Here is a 17,013-nt window from a genome sequence, read left to right as displayed (position 1 = left end):
ATGACCTCATTGTGAAACATGAAGTCACTGCTGTAATCTGGCTCACTAAGCTCTTCTTTACAGGGACCAAACGTTGGATTTTTGACACCTTTTCATACCTCCCTCTGGGCCATGACCCTGCACACAAACATCAGAAAATCTCCCCTTCAGAACCTCCAACCTCATAGTGCCCAACCCACACTGCCTACTTCTATCTCCCATCTAAAATTCATAACCAGACTGTTCTGGTAGATTTTTTCTTCTCCTCGTGCTCCACTGAACTTTCTTCATACCTGAACTCAGTCCTGCCTCCCCTTATTCAGTCCCTCCCCACTTACATGCAGAAGACCTCTCCTTCTCTCCTACATTTGAGTGCTTTACAATTCCCTCACCCAACTAGTTTAGATAAGTAGATGTTGCATAGACATGAATGACATGATGCGTTGGACAATAGCATGCAACATTATTGGGTAATCCATTGTTGAGATACTTAAACCAAATAAGACTTTGAGGTGAGATCTCCATTACAGGAAATGTCTTTCATTATCCACCCCATTTACATCTCCCACAACTCATGATCCTGTCTTTCACCTCCAACACTTCCCTGCTACTTGGACTCCAACTTCTCCCCTTTTACCATCTCCTGATCTTTTTATTTCCAATTGCCAACAAGACGTGAGACATTGACAGCTTTGGCTACTTCACACACCTCATCCACTCCAATTTCACCCCTCCTGAATGTACAGAACTTCTGCTCCCTTCAGACCAATGCCAACTTCAACATCAGACACATAGTCACTGTTGTAATCGAGCAAAGTAGCACATTTATATTTGAATTCCTCTATCAGGTCACCTCTAGGTGTTCTCTGCTCCAAGGAAAACAATCCTAGTTTATTCAGCCTCTCCTCATGATTGTAATATTTCACACCAGGAAACATCCTGATAAATATTCTCTGCACACTCTCTAGTAAAACAGTAGGAAGGATAATAAAGTTGATGAGGAGATCCGGTGTTACAGGACATAAATGAATATAAACAAGAGAAAATCTGCAGATGCTGGAAACCCAAGCAACAAACACAAACTGCTGGAGGAACTCAGCAGGCCAGGCAGCATCTATGGAAAAGAGTACAGTCGAGGTTTTGGGCCAAACCCATTCGGCAGGACTGGAGAAAAATAGCTGTAGGTTTAAAAGGTGGGGGAGGGGAGAGAGGAACACAAGGTGATAGGTGAAACCTGAAGGGGGAGGGATGAAGTAAAAAGCTTGGAAGTTGATTATTGAAAGAGATACAAGGTTGGAGAAGCGGAAGTCTGAAAGAAGCAGACAGAAAGCCATGGAAGAAAGAAAAGGGGGTAGGTGATGGGCAAGCAAGGAGATAAGGTGAGAGAGGGAAAAGAGGATGGGGAATGGTGACTGGGGGCATTACTGGAAGTTCAAGTAATCAATGTTCATGCCATCAGTTCGGAGGCAACCCAAACAGAATATAAGGTGTTGTTCCTTCAACCTGAAGTGTGGCCTCATCATGATAGTGGAGGAGGCCATGGATTGACATATCGGAATGGGAATGGGAAGTGAAGTTAAAATGGGTGGCCACTGGAAGATCCTGCTTTTTCTGGCAGACAAAGCATAAACGCTTGGCGAAGTGGTCTCCCAATCTATGTTGGGTCTCACCGATATACAGGAGGTCACCCCGGGAGCACCGGACATAGTATATGACCCCAACAGACTACAGGTGAAGTGTTGCCTCATGTGGAAGAACTGTTTGGGGCCCTCAATGGTAGTGAGGGAAGAGGTGTAGGGGCAGGCTTAGCATTTGTTCCGCTTGCAAAGGTAAGTACCAGGAAGTATCAGTTGGGAGGGATGAATGGACAAGGGAGTTGTGTAGGGACCGCTCCCTGCAGAAAGCAGAAAGTGGGGGGGGAGGGAAAAATGTGCCTGATAGTTGGAAGTGAATGTATTTTCATTGAATAGACTGACAGAAGAACAAGTTTGAATGAAATCAACTTTACACTACAGGTATGATAAGTTGTCTAAAAATCAAAATTGCATCAAATGGGTCAACAATGTACAATACTCAATGATGCAGAATAATTGAGGAAACCCCTTTAGAATATTTGGGTCATAATAACAGAAAAGTAAAAGTTTGTTACCTTTTTTAATGACTTGCTGCAGACACAGATATGGATGATCTAAACAACAAAATAGCAGGCTGACAAAACTGAACAGCACAGAGTCCAGGAGCTTCATTCCAGCATGTCCATATATTCCAGCGTGTCCATATATTCCAGCATGTCCATATAATCCAGCATGTCCATATATTCCCACGTGTCCATATATTCCAGCATTGCCACATATTCTAGCGTGTCCACATATTCTAGCGTGTCCATATATTCCAGCATGTCCATATATTTCAGCATGTCCATATATTCCAGCGTGTCTATATATTCCAGTGTGTCCACATATTCTAGCGTGTTCATCTATTCCCGCATGTCCATATATTCCAGCATGTCCACATATTCCAGCATGTCCACATATTCCAGCATATCCATATATTCCAGCGTGTCCATCTTCCTGGTGTTGGCAAACAGCCATTCAAAATGGATGAAGGTAAGACAAGCACTACCAGATACACTATAGTACTCAGATTCATCTTCACAACGTACAGGTCTTCCTGAGGGGATCCTACTGGCTGATGGTTATCAATTTGAACAGCTTCTGAAAAGAAATTGATTATGCATTGCTTTGTTTCTCCTTGTCATTCAGCATCAGATGAAGAAAATGAGTTTCATCTAGCCAAATCATATCGTACTAGGATGTATTGTCTCTCATCTACAGATTGATGACACACTCCATGATTAGATTCTCTCCTGCAGAAATTGTGACAAACAGAAGATTCATCTCACATCTGAAATTGGCTCAAATTTGGAAGGGAAGATAAAAGAAAGGCAATTGAAAAGAAAAATACAAATATCACACTGCATACCTTAAAGCAGAGGCTCGCAGCCTTGCTTATGCCATGGGCCCTTACCGTTAATGGCAGAGTCCGTGGACCCAAGTTGGGAACCCCTGCTTTAAAGGTAAGAGATTCAGATGACTTGATAAAACTTTTGTGCTCATACTTCCCAGCAGATTCAAATTGAGAAACAGAAATGCAGAGAGGTTGTGGGGACATAAGTTATCTTGTAAGGTTAGGTAGGAGATTTAGAAACATGCACATGGACTACTTTATCTCAGTATATGATACACAGGAGCATGGTAAAGAGGAGTTTGAATACATTCCTGAAATTCATGATACAATTGTTGAAACAGGTGACTGACATTTCAGTAGGTGAGCAGTTAGGGAATAGTGACCACAACTCCTTAACTTTCAGAATAGCTATAGATCAGGATAGGTATGGTACTTGTGAGAGAGTTTTAAATTGGAGTAGGGCAAATTATAAGGCCATTAGGCAGAAACTAAGAGTTAATTGGTAACATCTTTTCTCCAGCAAGTTCACATCAGAAATGTGGAGGGTGTTTATAGATCAATTGCACAGAGTACAGTAAAGGTATGTTCCTGTTAGAAGGAAGGACAGGGATGGTAAGATAAGAGAACCTCGGATGTCCAGAGACGTAATGAATTTAGTCAAGAAGGAAAAGAGAAAGTATGTAAAGCTTCAGAAATTAGGATCAAACGAAGAACATAAGGAGTATAAAGAAGTCAGAAAAGAACTAAAGGAATTAGGAAAGCCAGGAGCCAGAAAAATCCTTGGAAAGTTGGATGAAGGTGAAACCCAAGGCATTCTATACATACATCAAGAGTAAAGCCAGCATGGTTTCCTGAAAGGAAAATCCTGCCTAACAAACCTATTGCAATTCTTTGAGGAAATTACAAGCAGGGTAGACATAGGAGGTGCAGTAGACATGGTGTACTTGGATTTTCAGAAGGTCTTTGACAAAGTGCCGCACGTGAGGCTGCTTAGCAAGATAAGAGCCCATGGAATTACAGGGAAGTTACTAGCATGGGTGGAGCTTTGGCTGGTTGGCAGAGTACAGAGAGTGGGAATAAAGGGATCCTATTCTCGCTGGCTGCCGGTTACCAGTGGAGTTCCACAGGAGTTGGTGTTGGGACCACTGCCATCTACAATGTATGTCAATGATTTGGACTATGGGGTTAATGGATTTGTGGCCAAATTTGCCAATGATACAAACATAGGTGGAGGAGCAGGTAGTGTTGAGGAAACAGAGAGCCTGCAGAGAGACATAGATAGTTTAAGGGAATGGGCAAAGAAGTGGCAAATGAAATACAATGTTGGAAAGTGTATGGTCATGCACTTTGGTGGAAGAAATAAACGGGCAGACTATTATTTAGATGGGGAGAAAATTCAAAATGCAGAAATGCAAAGGGATTTGGGAGTCCTTGTGCAAGATACCCTAAAGGTTAACCTCCAGGTTGAGTCAGTTATGAAGAAGGTGACTGAAATGTTGGCATTCATTTCTAGAGGTATAGAACATAAGAGCAGGGATGTGACGTTGAGGCTCTGTAAGGCACTCATGAGACCACACTTGGAGTATTGTGTGCAGTTTTGGGCTCCTTATTTTAGAAAGGATATACTGACATTGGAGAGGGTTCAGAGAATATTCATGAGAATAATTCCAGGAATGAAAGGGTTACCATATGAGGAATGTCTGGCAGCTCTTGGGCTGTATTCCCTGGTGTTCAGGAGAATGAAGGGGGTTCTCATAGAAACATTCCAAATGTTAAAAGGCCTGAACAGATTATATATGGCAAAGTTATTTCCTATGGTAGGAGATTCTAGGACAAGAGGGTACAACTTCAGGATTGAAGGATGTCCTTTTAGAACTGAGCTGTGGAGAAATTACTTCAGTCAGAGGGTGGTAAATCTGTGGAATTTGTTGCCACGAGCGGCTGTGGAGGCCAAATCATTGGGTGTATTTAAGGCAGAGATAGATAGGTTCTTGGTTAGCCAAAGCATCAATGGGTTATGGGGTGAAAGCGGAGGAGTGAGGATGACTGGAAGAATTGGATCAGCCCATGATTGAATGGCGAAGCAGAATCGATCGGCCAAATGGTCTATTTCTGCTCCTATGTCTTATGGTCTTACAGCAAGAGAATAACTAGGGAGAGGGTGGGTCCAATCAGGATAAAGAGGAGAACATTCGCTTGGGTGCAGAGAATGTGAGTGAGGTCCTTAATGAGTACATTGCTTCAGTATTTACTAAGAAAAAGGATATGGAAGACCAGAAGATCAGTGCTGAGTGCAAAAATACGCTAGGGCATTTAGAGATCAAGGAGAAGAAATCATTCGGACTCCTAATGAGTACTAAGGTGGCTAAGTCCCCAGAGCCTGATGGGAATTACCCCAGTTTACTGAAGGAGACAAGAGATGAGATTGCTGGGTCCTTGACCAATATCTTCTTGTCCTCTCCAGCCACAGGTGAGGTTGCAGAGGACTGGCGCCTGGGCTAATGTTGTACTTCTATTTAAGAAGGGAACAAGGGAAAATCCTGGGAGTTATAAACCAGTAAGTTTCACGTCAGTTGTAAGAAAATTGCTGGAGGAAATTCTTAGGTATAGGAAATATGAACATTTGGAAGCCCATGGCCTAATTAAGGAGAGCCAACATGGCTTTGTGCATGGCAGATCTTGCCTTACCAAGTTGATTCAGTTTTTTGACAAGGTGACAAGAGAGATTGATAAAGGTAGGGCAGTGGATGTTGTCTACATGGATTTGTAAGATGCATGAGAAAGTCCCTCATGGGGGGCTGGACCAGAAGATTAAGATGCTTGGGGTCTGTGGCAAATTGACTGCTTGGATTCAGAATTGGCTTCTACGTAGGAGACAGAGGGTAGTAGCTGAAGGCACTTATTCGAGCTGGAGGTCTGTAGTTAGTGGAGTTCCACAGGGATCTATGTTGGGACCTCTATTGTTTGTGATGTACATGAATGACCTGGATGAAAATGTAGATCAGTGGGTTAGTAAGTTTGTGGATGATACCAAGACTGGTGGATTTGTGGACAGTGTAGAAGACTGGCAAAGAATACAGCGCGATATAGATCAGTTGCAGATATGGGCTGGGCTGAGAAATGGCAGATGGAGTTTAACCCAGATAGGAGACAGTACACTGTTAGAGGCAAGACCCTTAACAGTGTTGCTGAACAGAGAGATCCTTTTCATATTTCCTTCAAAGTGGCTACACAGTTCAATAGGATGGTTAAGAAGACCTATGGAATGCTTTTTTTATTAGTCGAGGCATTGAGATCAAAAGTCAAGAGGTTATGTTGCAACTTTATAGAGCTCTGGTTAGGCCACATCTGGAGTATTGCATACGGTCCTGGCTGCCCCACTATAGGAAGGATGTAGAGGGTTTGGGGAGTGTGCAGAAGAGGTTTACTATGATTCTCCCTGGCTTAGATGCCATGTGCTATCATGAGAGGCTGGACAAACTTGGGCTGTTTTCTCTGGAGTGGCAGAGGTTGAGGGATCAAATAGAGCTTATAAGATTATGAGAGGCATAGATAGAGGAGGCAGTGAGTATTTGTTTCCCAGAATTGAAATATCTAATACCAGAAGGCATACATTGAAGGTGAGAGAGGGTAGGTTCAAGGGGAATATGAGGGCTAAGTTTTTTACTCAAAGTGTGGATGCCTGGATTGGTGGTAGAGGGAAATGCGTCAGAAGCTTTTCAGAGATGTTTGGAAAAACCCATGGATGAAAGGAAGATGGAGGGATATGGATGTTGTGTAGGTAGGAGGAATTGGTGTTTGTGTGTTTTTGATTTGCTTTTTAGCTGGTTTGGTTTGCTCATTTTGAGAAAAGAAGACATAATTTACGAATTATCATATATGCTAATTAATCCAATGTTCTTTCGTAATGAAAGGGAATGTTGCACAAATAAAACTTTCTTCAAGAAATATCTGGTGCCTGAAGCAACTACCATTCTACCAGATTTTAAATAAACAACCTAATGCACCTTTTTTTGTAAAGTTTAATCTCATCAAAAATTGTTTCTCTTAGCAATTTATGAGAAGCTTTGACTTGTCTAAACATGCATGCATTCTTTGATGTGAAAGAAAACTATTGCAGAGAACATTCTAGTCTCATCACTGCTACGTGATAAACCTGGCTGCAAAACAGGTTTGAGACAGGTTGTGTTTAATAAAGTTCATGTTCATGTACCTGTTATTGCTAAGCAAGCACTTCTTCGTATCAGATCAATTTTCATCAGACGAGGATAATTTGTATGTCAACAAGAACATTACCTCGGTGTCAAAATTACAGTGGTATTCAAAAGTTTGGGCACCCCTGGTCAAAATTTCTTTTACTGTGAATAGCTAAGTGAGTAAAATATGACCTGATTTCCAAAAGGCATAAAGTTAAAGATGACGCAATTCTTTAATATTTTAAGAATGATCACTTTTCTATTTCTATCTTTTACAGTTTCAAAATAACAAAAAAGGAAAGGGCCCTAAAGCAAAAGTTTGGGCACCCTGCATAGTCAGTACTTAGTAATACCCCCTTTGGCAAGCATCACAGATTGTAAACGCTTTCTGTAGCCAACTAAGAGTCTTTCAATTCTTGTTTGGTGGATTTTCGCCCATTCTTCCTTGCAAAAGGCTTCTGGTTCTGTGAGATTCTTGGGCCGTCTTGCATGCATTGCTCTTTTGAGGCCTATCCACAGATTTTCGATGACGTTTAGGTTGGGGGACTGTGAGAGCCATGGCAAAACCTTCAGCTTGCACCTCTTGAGGTAGTCCATTGTGGATTTTGAGGTGTGTTTAGGATCATTATCCTGTTGTAGAAGCCATCCTCTTTTCATCTTCAGCTTTATACCAATGGTGTGATGTTTGCTTCCAGAATTTGCTGGTATTTAATTGAATTCATTCTTCCATCTATCAGTGAAATGTTCCTCAAAACAAGCCCAAAGCGTGATCAATCCACCCCAATGCTTAACAGTTGGAGAGGTGTTCTTTACATGAAATTCTGCACCCTTTTTTCTCCAAACATACCTTTGCTCATTGCGACCAAGAAGTTCTATTTTAACTTCATCAGTCCACAGGACTTGTTTCCAAAATGCATCAGGCTTGTTTAGATGTTCCTTTGCAAACTTCTGATGCTGAATTTTGTGGTGAGGACACAGGAAAGGTTTTCTTCTGATGACTCTTTCATGAAGGTCATATTTGTGCAGGCGTCGCTGCACAGTAGAACAGTGCACCACCACTCCAGAGTCTGCTAAATCTTCCTGAAGATCTTTTGTAGTCAAACGGGGGTTTTGATTTGCCTTTCTAGCAATTCTACAAACAGTTCTCTCGGAAAGTTTTCTTGGTCTTCCAGACCTCAACTTGACCTCCACCGTTCCTGTTAACTGGCATTTCTTAATTTCATTTCGAACTGAGGAAACGGCTACCTGGAAATGCTTTGTTATCTTCATATAGCCTTCTCCTGCTTTGTGGGCATCATTTATTTTAATTTTCAGTGTGCTAGGCAGCTGCATAGAGGAGCCCATGGCTGCTGATTGTTGGGACAAGGTTTGAGGAGTCAGGGTATTTATAAAGCTTTGAAATTTGCATCATCTGGCCTTTCCTTTTTTTTTTGGCGTGTGCCTGCATGCATGCGAGTCTGTGCGTGTGCATCTGTGTGTACATGCGTGCACGTTTGTGCATGTGCGTCTGTGTGTCCGTGCGTGCGTCCATGATGATGGATTTTTCATGGCTTTTTTTACAAGGTGCGGAGTGAGTGAGAGAGACTGTGTGGCACGCCACTCCTCACACAGACATTTTTGGCAGTATTTTCCCTTCGTTTTACAAGGTCGAGTTGCGATCTCGACACTCAACCCAGCACGGATGGAAAGCGTACTCCGGGGTGGACCCGACTAGTTTCGAACCCGGGAACCTCCGCTCCCGGGTCCGGCGTCGATGTTGTTGCGCCACCAGCCGGCCCCCGAGCCTTTCCTAACGATGACTGTGAACAAGCCATAGCCCTAACAAGCTAGTTAAGGTCTGAGACATTGGTAAAAGTTATCTGAGAGCTCAAATCTCTTGGGGTGCCCAAACTTTTGCATGGTGCTCCTTTCCTTTTTTTCACTCTAAAATTGTACAAAACCAATACACTAATCTTGCTTAAAATGTTGAAAAGAATGTTTCATCTTTAACTTTATGACTTTGGAGATCAGTTCATCTTCTACTCACTTAACTATTCACAGTAACAGAAATTTTGATCGGGGTGCCCAAAGTTTTGCATGCCACTGTACCCCTGAAACTAAAATGATAGTCTGAACAAACTATGATCTGCTAGTGGACGAAGCGAAGGAGATGTTTGATCGCTGGATAACAATGCTCATATCAATGATGGCCATATAAACATGATCAAAGTGAATATATTACCAAAATTTCTATACCTTTTTCAATCACTTCCTCTCCCACTACCAAAATCATTTTTGATAAGCTTAATAGTATTTTCAGTAAATTCATTTGGAATAATAAAAAAGTCTAGACAGAGACTTGGGCTGCTATACCTGCCTTATGAAAGGGGAGGGCTACGGCTCCTGAACCTGAAATGGTGTTATTGGTCTTCTGAGTTACGTTCTCGATGGAGGCCCTTCCAGCCTGGGTGAAAATTGAACAGACATCAGTACCAAACCTTCCATTAAAGCTCTATCTATACTCTGCAGAACCAAGAAATCTGAAAAGAACAACCAAGAACCCTTTCCTCAAAAATACTATTGACATCTGGTATAAAGCACATCAGCATATTAAAGATACTCCTCCCATTTCTTGCTTCTCCCCAATACATACTTCAGGGCAGGAAGAGCAGATGGTGGTTTCAGGATCTGGGAGACAAAAGTGTGCAGAAAATAGAGGATCTTTATATGAATGGTAATCTTATTATATTTGATCATTTGTGTCAGACATACCATATTCCTAAAAAACACTTTTTAAAATATTTGCAACTGAAAAATTTCATACTATTAAAATATAAGCATTTAATATCTGAACCACCACTATCACATCCTGAAAATCTCATACTTCTAAACCTAGTCAGATTTCTTTATTCTATACAGCTTTGATGTCATATGATAAGGAGTCCACCATTGACAGGCTAGAGGCATGGAGACTGGATGTTCAAGAGGACAAACAAGAAACTGAGTGGGAAATGACATACTTAAAAGCCCAAAACAATCAATTAACACGAGAATGAAGCTATTACAATACAAATGGTTAATGAGAACTTATATTACCCCGGTCAAACTGAACCGTTGGTCCTCTGACATCCCGGACACTTGTGTTAAATGTATAGAAGAAAAGGTTACTCTGTTTTACAGTGTCTAGGACTGCCCAAAATTTAAAAAATACTGGAAAACAGTTGTTCAGACTATATCAGCGATTGTTGTAGTAAAGGTACCTCACCAAGCAAAGATACTTGGATATATACTAGGTATATATGCAAAGAACTTTACTGTTAGTTCAAAACAGTCAATTTTACTTGACTTTGGACTCCTGCAGGCCAGGAGGATGATAGCTTTATCTTGGAGAAAAATGGATATACCTTTGATACATGTATTGGTGAAGGAGATGGCATCTTGTATTGTATTGGAGAGACTGACTTACATAACCAGAGGAAGGGCAGGAGAATTTGAAAATGTGTGGAAACCTTTACTGGAGTTTCTTGGACATCAAGTTGTACAGCCATTTTGAAATAGCTGTGTGTTGTTGAGTGCTTCTATGTTTTTTTATTCTGATGTGTTTTTATTTTATTTCTTTGCTAAATATGTGAAGTATGTGAAATGTTATATTTCTTTTCTTTTTATGATTGTGAAAAACATGAGGACATGTTTCACTATCTGGTTTAATTATTATTATTGTTTATTTGAATACGTGAAATATATGTAAAATTCAATAAAAATATTGTTTTAAAAGAAAGAACATTTTGAAATGACAAATCGATAACTCTCATTTTTCTGGTCTTTGTGGAAAACAGTGACATTTTCTCCTCCTTGCCCAAAACTTAAGAATTAAAGTATATGGTATGTCAGTTAATATACTTAACTAAGAAGAAATCAAACAAGTACTATTCATTTGGATTTGGATTTGAATTGCACCTGAAAACAAACATGCTGTGCTTTGACATACATATTTAATTACATCTGAAACCTGTGAATAAGGCTACGTCCACACTACGCTGGATAATTTTGAAAACGCCGGTTTCGAGTAAAAACGACTGGCGTCCACACTAAGCGTTTTTCAAAATATCTCTGTCCACATTAGATGGATATTTGGGCAAATCTCCTCCTACTGGGCATGCACAGGACACAGAAAACAAGCGAAGAGGAAACGGTGTACTTGGTGCGCGTTTGTCCAGTTACAGAGTAGAAAAAGTTAAAAGGAATTGCTCTTGGCTTTCGCGCAAGAGGACTTAAAACTAAAAAAAAAGAAGTACTGGAGCGTATGGAGGCAACCGACAGGGAGTTCATGGACAGTATGACCCGGTTGACGACGAGCATTGAAAAACTGACTAACTCTGTTGCATTAATAAAGCACCTTGTTAAATGTATAAAAACATGTCTGCATCAGTGTTACCTTGTATTTCCATACAATATTATATTAGGCTGTTACATATCTATTGTCAGAGAAGTACTTGCATAAATAGGTAAACCACCTTGGTTCTTGATCCTCCAAAATATTCCACATGGAATTTAAACTGGAGGTGGCGGAGGGTGTTTTCTGTCCTTACCTTCATACAAGCAAGGACAGAAAACAGGGCAAAGTGAGTATACTTATTTATTCAGTAAGCTATGGGTCAAAGTATTTGGTGAGTACATTTCTAACTCTTCTGGTTTCAGTCTCATTGCCGTCTATTCTAAAATTGTTGGGTTCTGTGAAGCGCAGAATCAAATATCGCTGTGATGATTGTACACTCTAGTATCAATTGTTTGGTGACAATAAAGTAATAATAATAATAATAATAATAATAATAAAACAATGAAATGCCGTGCTGCCACCATCTGTTGCGACACATCATGACAGCGGTTTTAAAAAGCTCTGGTTACCCCATACACACTGCAACGGATATTAGGCGTTTTCAGATTTATTCACTCTGGGGACCGTTTCTGAAAATCTCCATTTTCGGGGGCTGAAAATGCCATTTCAGTGTGGACAGAAGGTCAAAACGAAGAGAAAAAGCTTCGTTTTCAAAATTATCCAGCATAGTGTAGATGTAGCCTAAGATTACTTCAACAGGAGTGGAGAACAAAGAGAAACTGTGGTGACAATTAATAATGATCAGCAGAGTTTGGCCTTTAAGAAACAGGTTTTTGGCTGTATGCGTCATATTTCCTGATAACATGTGAGAATAGGACCAATCAGGTGCGCTAGTGGAAATGTGTGCATGAAGTCGGAGGAGGTAGAAGAGGTACTTAATGAGTACTTTGCTTCAGTATTCACCAGGGAAAAAGACCTTGGCAATTGTGGGGATGACTTACAGCGGACTGAAACACTTGAGCATATAGACATTAAGAAAGAGGATGTGCTGGAGCTTTTGAAAAGCATTAAGTCAGATAAGTCACCAGGACTGGATGAGATATACCCCAGGCTCCTGTGGGAAGTGAGGGAGGAGATTGTTGAGCGTCTTGCAATGATTCTTCTGTCATCAATGGGGATATGACAAGTACTGGAGGATTGGAGGTTTGTAAGTGTTGTTCCCTTGTTCAAGAAAGGGAGTAGAGATAACCCAGGAAATTATGGAATGGTGAGTCTGACTTCAGTGATGGACAAGTTGTTGGAGAAGATCCTGAGAGGCAGGATTTATGAGCATTTGGAGAAACATAGTCTGATTGGGAATAGTCAGCATGGCTTTGTCAAGGGTAGGTTGTGCCTTACGAGCCTGATTGAATTCTTTGAAGATGTAACAGAACACATTGATGAAGGTAGAGCAGTGCATGTAGTGTATATGGATTTCAGTAAGGCATTTGATAAGGTTCCCTATGCCAGGCTCCTTCAGAAAGTAAGGAGGCATGGGATCCAAGGAGACCTTGCTTTGTGGAAGGCAAAGGGTGGTTGTAGTTGGCTCGAATTCTGCATGGAGGTTGGCAACCAGTGGTGTTCCGTAGGGATCTGTTCTGGGATCCTTCCTCTTTGTGATTTTTATAAATGAGCTGGATGAAGAAGTAGAAGGGTGGGTTAGTAAATTTACTGATGACACAAAGGTTGGGGGTGTTATGGATAGTCTGGAATGTTGTCAGAGATTACAACAGGACATTGATAGGATGCAGAACTGGGCTGAGAAGTGGCTGGTGGACTTCAACCCAGATAATTGAGAAGTGGTTCATTTTAGTAGGTCCAATTTGAAGACATAATATAATATAAATGGTAAGATTCTTGGCAGTGTGGAGGATCTGAGAGATCTTGGGGTCCACGTCGATAGGGCACTCCAAGCTGCAGTGCAGGTTGACAGTGTTGTTAAGAAGGCATATAGTGTATTGGCATTCATCAACCGTGGGATTGAGTTCAGGAGCCAAGAGGTAATGTTACAGCTATATAAGACCTTGGTCAGACCCCACTTGGAGTACTGTGTTCAGTTCTGGTCACCTCACTACAGGAAGGATGTGGATACTATAGAGGGAATATAGAGAAGCTTTACAAGGATATTGCCTGGATTGGAGTGCGTACCTTATGAGAATAGGTTGAGTGATGGAGGATGAGAGGTGACCTCACAGAGGTGTATAAGATGATGAGGGGCATTGATCATTGATTGTGTGGATAGCCAGAGGCTTTTTCCCAGGGCTGAAATGGGTAACAGGAGGGAGCATAATTTTAAGGTGCTTGAAAATAGGTACCGAGAGGATGTCATAGAACATAGGACATAGAAATGTTCTACAGCACAATACAGGACCTTCGGCCCGAATTTCTGTGCCGAACATGTACTTACTTTGGAAATTACCTAGGTTACCCATACCCATAAAAAACTTACCCCTGCCATCTCCTCTGTACCTACTTCCAAGCACCTTAAAACTGTGCCCTCTCGTGTTAGCTATTTCAGCCATGGGGAAAAACCTCTGACTATCCACATGATCAATGCCTCTCATCATCTTATACACCTAAGAGGTAAGTCAGGGGTAAGTTTTTCACAGAGAGACTGGTGGGTGTGAGGAATGCACTGCCGGCAGCGGTGGTGGAAGTGGATAAATAGGGTCTTTTAAGAGACTCTTAGATAGGAACATGTAGTTTAGAAAAATAGAAACATAGAAAATAGGTGCAGGAGTAGGCCATTCGGCCCTTTGAGCCTGCACCGCCATTTATTATGATCAAAATAGAGGGCTATGTACCACGGAAATTCTAAGCAGTCTCTAGAGTAGGTTACATTGTCGGCACAACATTGTGGTCCGAAGGACCTGTAATATGCTGTCGATTTCCATGTTCAAACTTCTAAAAACATAGAAAGGGGCTATTCACCCTATTACACTTATGGCAGCTCTCAGTATCTGCACATGCAGTCTCATCCCATCCTTCAACCAGCTGACAGGAATCACCTGCTATCATTTCCAACTGATCACCTGCAGCCTATTTAAACTCAGCTCTGATCCACAATCGTTGTTCGGGACAGGGAGGGGAAAGGGAGGCATTTATATCAAATACAAAAGAGTGTTGCAGTTACTAGGGTAGGTAATGGAAACAGAAGAGAGGAAATTGTGTGGACTAGGTTAAGGCTGGGGCATTGTGCATTAAACAAAACATTGAAAATGATAGGGAAACACCAGACAGGATTGTGTGAGGAATGTCAGGAAGAGGAGTCAGTAGAACATGTAGTTCTGAGTTGCAGGAAGTATGGGATACAGAGAGAGATGATGAGAAATAAATTAAGGGAGTTGGGGATGCAGGAATTCACATTAAAAGGGTTGCTGGGCATGGGTGAGAGAGCACAAGTCCGGGTATTTTTAGCGTTTTTAAGGGGTGCAGGGGTTTTTTTATAGAATATGACGAATAAACAGGAATAGGATACTAGGATGGTCAAAGATGGGAGGGTGAAGTGTGGGTTTGTATATATATGTGTGTGTGTGTGCGCGTGCTCGACTGGGTGAAGGGATTTAGAATGTATGTCTAGTGCACATTCTGGAGCAGAGGGTGGCGGTAATGCACCATTAAGCTGGATGCCAACCGCCGTAAAACAAGATACAGACAGACAGACAGACAATTGTTGTTCACTCATCAAACCAGCCTAGCCTTCAGAAACCATGCTACCTTGTGAGTTTAGTATCTGTTCTCTCTTGTTTTGTGGTCCCCTCATGGCTTGTTATTCTTCAGTTGATTACTAAAGTTATCACTCACCACTAAATCATCTCCATTGCTCTGTTTTGGGGCAAGCCTTTACATTTCCTGACAGCATGAGTGAACCTATTGATTGACGCAGCAGAGGTTGCTTGCCTACAGGAGTTTGTTTCCAGAACGAGGGGTCACAGTTTGAGGATAAAGGGGAAGCCTTTTAGGACCGAGATTAGGAAAAACTTCTTCACACAGAGAGTGGTGAATCTGTGGAATTCTCTGCCACAGGAAACAGTTGAGGCCAGTTCATTGGCTATATTTAAGAGGGAGTTAGATATGGCCCTTGTGGCTAAAGGGATCAGGGGGTATGGAGGGAAGGCTGGTGCAGGGTTCTGAGTTGGATGATCAGCCATGATCGTACTGAATGGCGGTGCAGGCTCGAAGGGCCGAATGGCCTACACGATCTAGAAGCAGCAGAAAACCATTGACCATCTGCTCACCACTCTCAACCAACTCTCTGTCTCGATACAACAACCCCATGGCAGTTAAAGTCCTCTCTCTAAGCCCGAGATTCCAGTGCCAGCATGCTTCGATGGATCTCCAATGCAATGATACTCTTCCTATCCTAATGTGTCTTGGAATTTAAGCTCCAGCCATCTCTATATTCTATGGCCATAGCCAAAATTGCCTTTCTCATCTCTTTCTTGACTGGGTGAGCTTTGACCTGGGCCTCCACTAACTGGAGTAGTAAAACCATATTTACAATAAATATGAGTAATTCACCATTAAGTTGTGTCAGGCTTTCAACTATCCAGAAAGCTAAGGGAGCAGCACATCCTAATGCTTCATCTGTGTCAAGGCTCACGCTCAATGCTCAGTTACGCCATAGAATTCTGGACCCTGCAGCGGAGAGCAGCTGGAATGTGGAGGTTCTGCTAGACCATTACTGTCACAGCCTCTCGGAGCACTTGAAAATGAGCAGTGTACCCAGGAGATACCCACCAACCTCGAAAGTCTCATCACTCTGGTCCTCCGAACTGACAAGGGTCTAATAGAACGACCCTCCAGATCATTTGCCAGAACCGAAGTTTTGCTCCTAGAACCACTTCAGGCTGCAGGACTCTCATCAACAAAACCTCCAGAGCCCATGCAGTTAAGGAGAGGTTTCTTAACACCATCCCTCCCCCGCCCCAGAGCGTGAGCATCAGTGGAGAAACGGCCTGTGTGCTTCTGCAGAGGCGCCGATCACCCACACACCAAATGCCCACTGCATCCAGAGAAATAGCACCAACAGAGACCTGAGGCTTTCATTCTGGTCAGCACACCATGGTCCCTCATTCCATCTCCATAGACTGACTCACACTTTGTCCTTCTCCACACCCTGGCGGCTCTGTGCTCACAGGAAGCTCTGGTGAATTCCAGCACAGCAGGAAACTTTATGGATCAGACTCTGTGTGTGTATGTAGCTTGGACTCCCTCGTGAGCCCATCTCTCACCCCTTCTGCATCACTGCTATTGACTGACTTCCCATGGGGACCCACTTACTGGACCACCAGCCTGCAGCCTCTATTGACTTCACCCTGTATATCCATGGAAGCAGAGGAGACCCTTGGCCTCACCAGCCTCTCACAGCAATACTACAACTTAGCCATCGCTTTCAGTAAGATGGAAGCCAGCACCCTGCCTCCTCACAGACCACATGACTGTGTGATCAAGCACATCCAAAGCAACAGCCCTCCCCGAGGTCATCTCTTCTCCCTCCCCCCTCCTGAAATGCAA

The sequence above is a fragment of the Mobula birostris genome, chromosome 3 (genome assembly GCF_030028105.1).
Source record: "Mobula birostris isolate sMobBir1 chromosome 3, sMobBir1.hap1, whole genome shotgun sequence".
In the NCBI taxonomy this organism is placed as follows: Eukaryota; Metazoa; Chordata; class Chondrichthyes; order Myliobatiformes; family Myliobatidae; genus Mobula; species Mobula birostris.
This window is presented reverse-complemented; position numbering follows the sequence as displayed.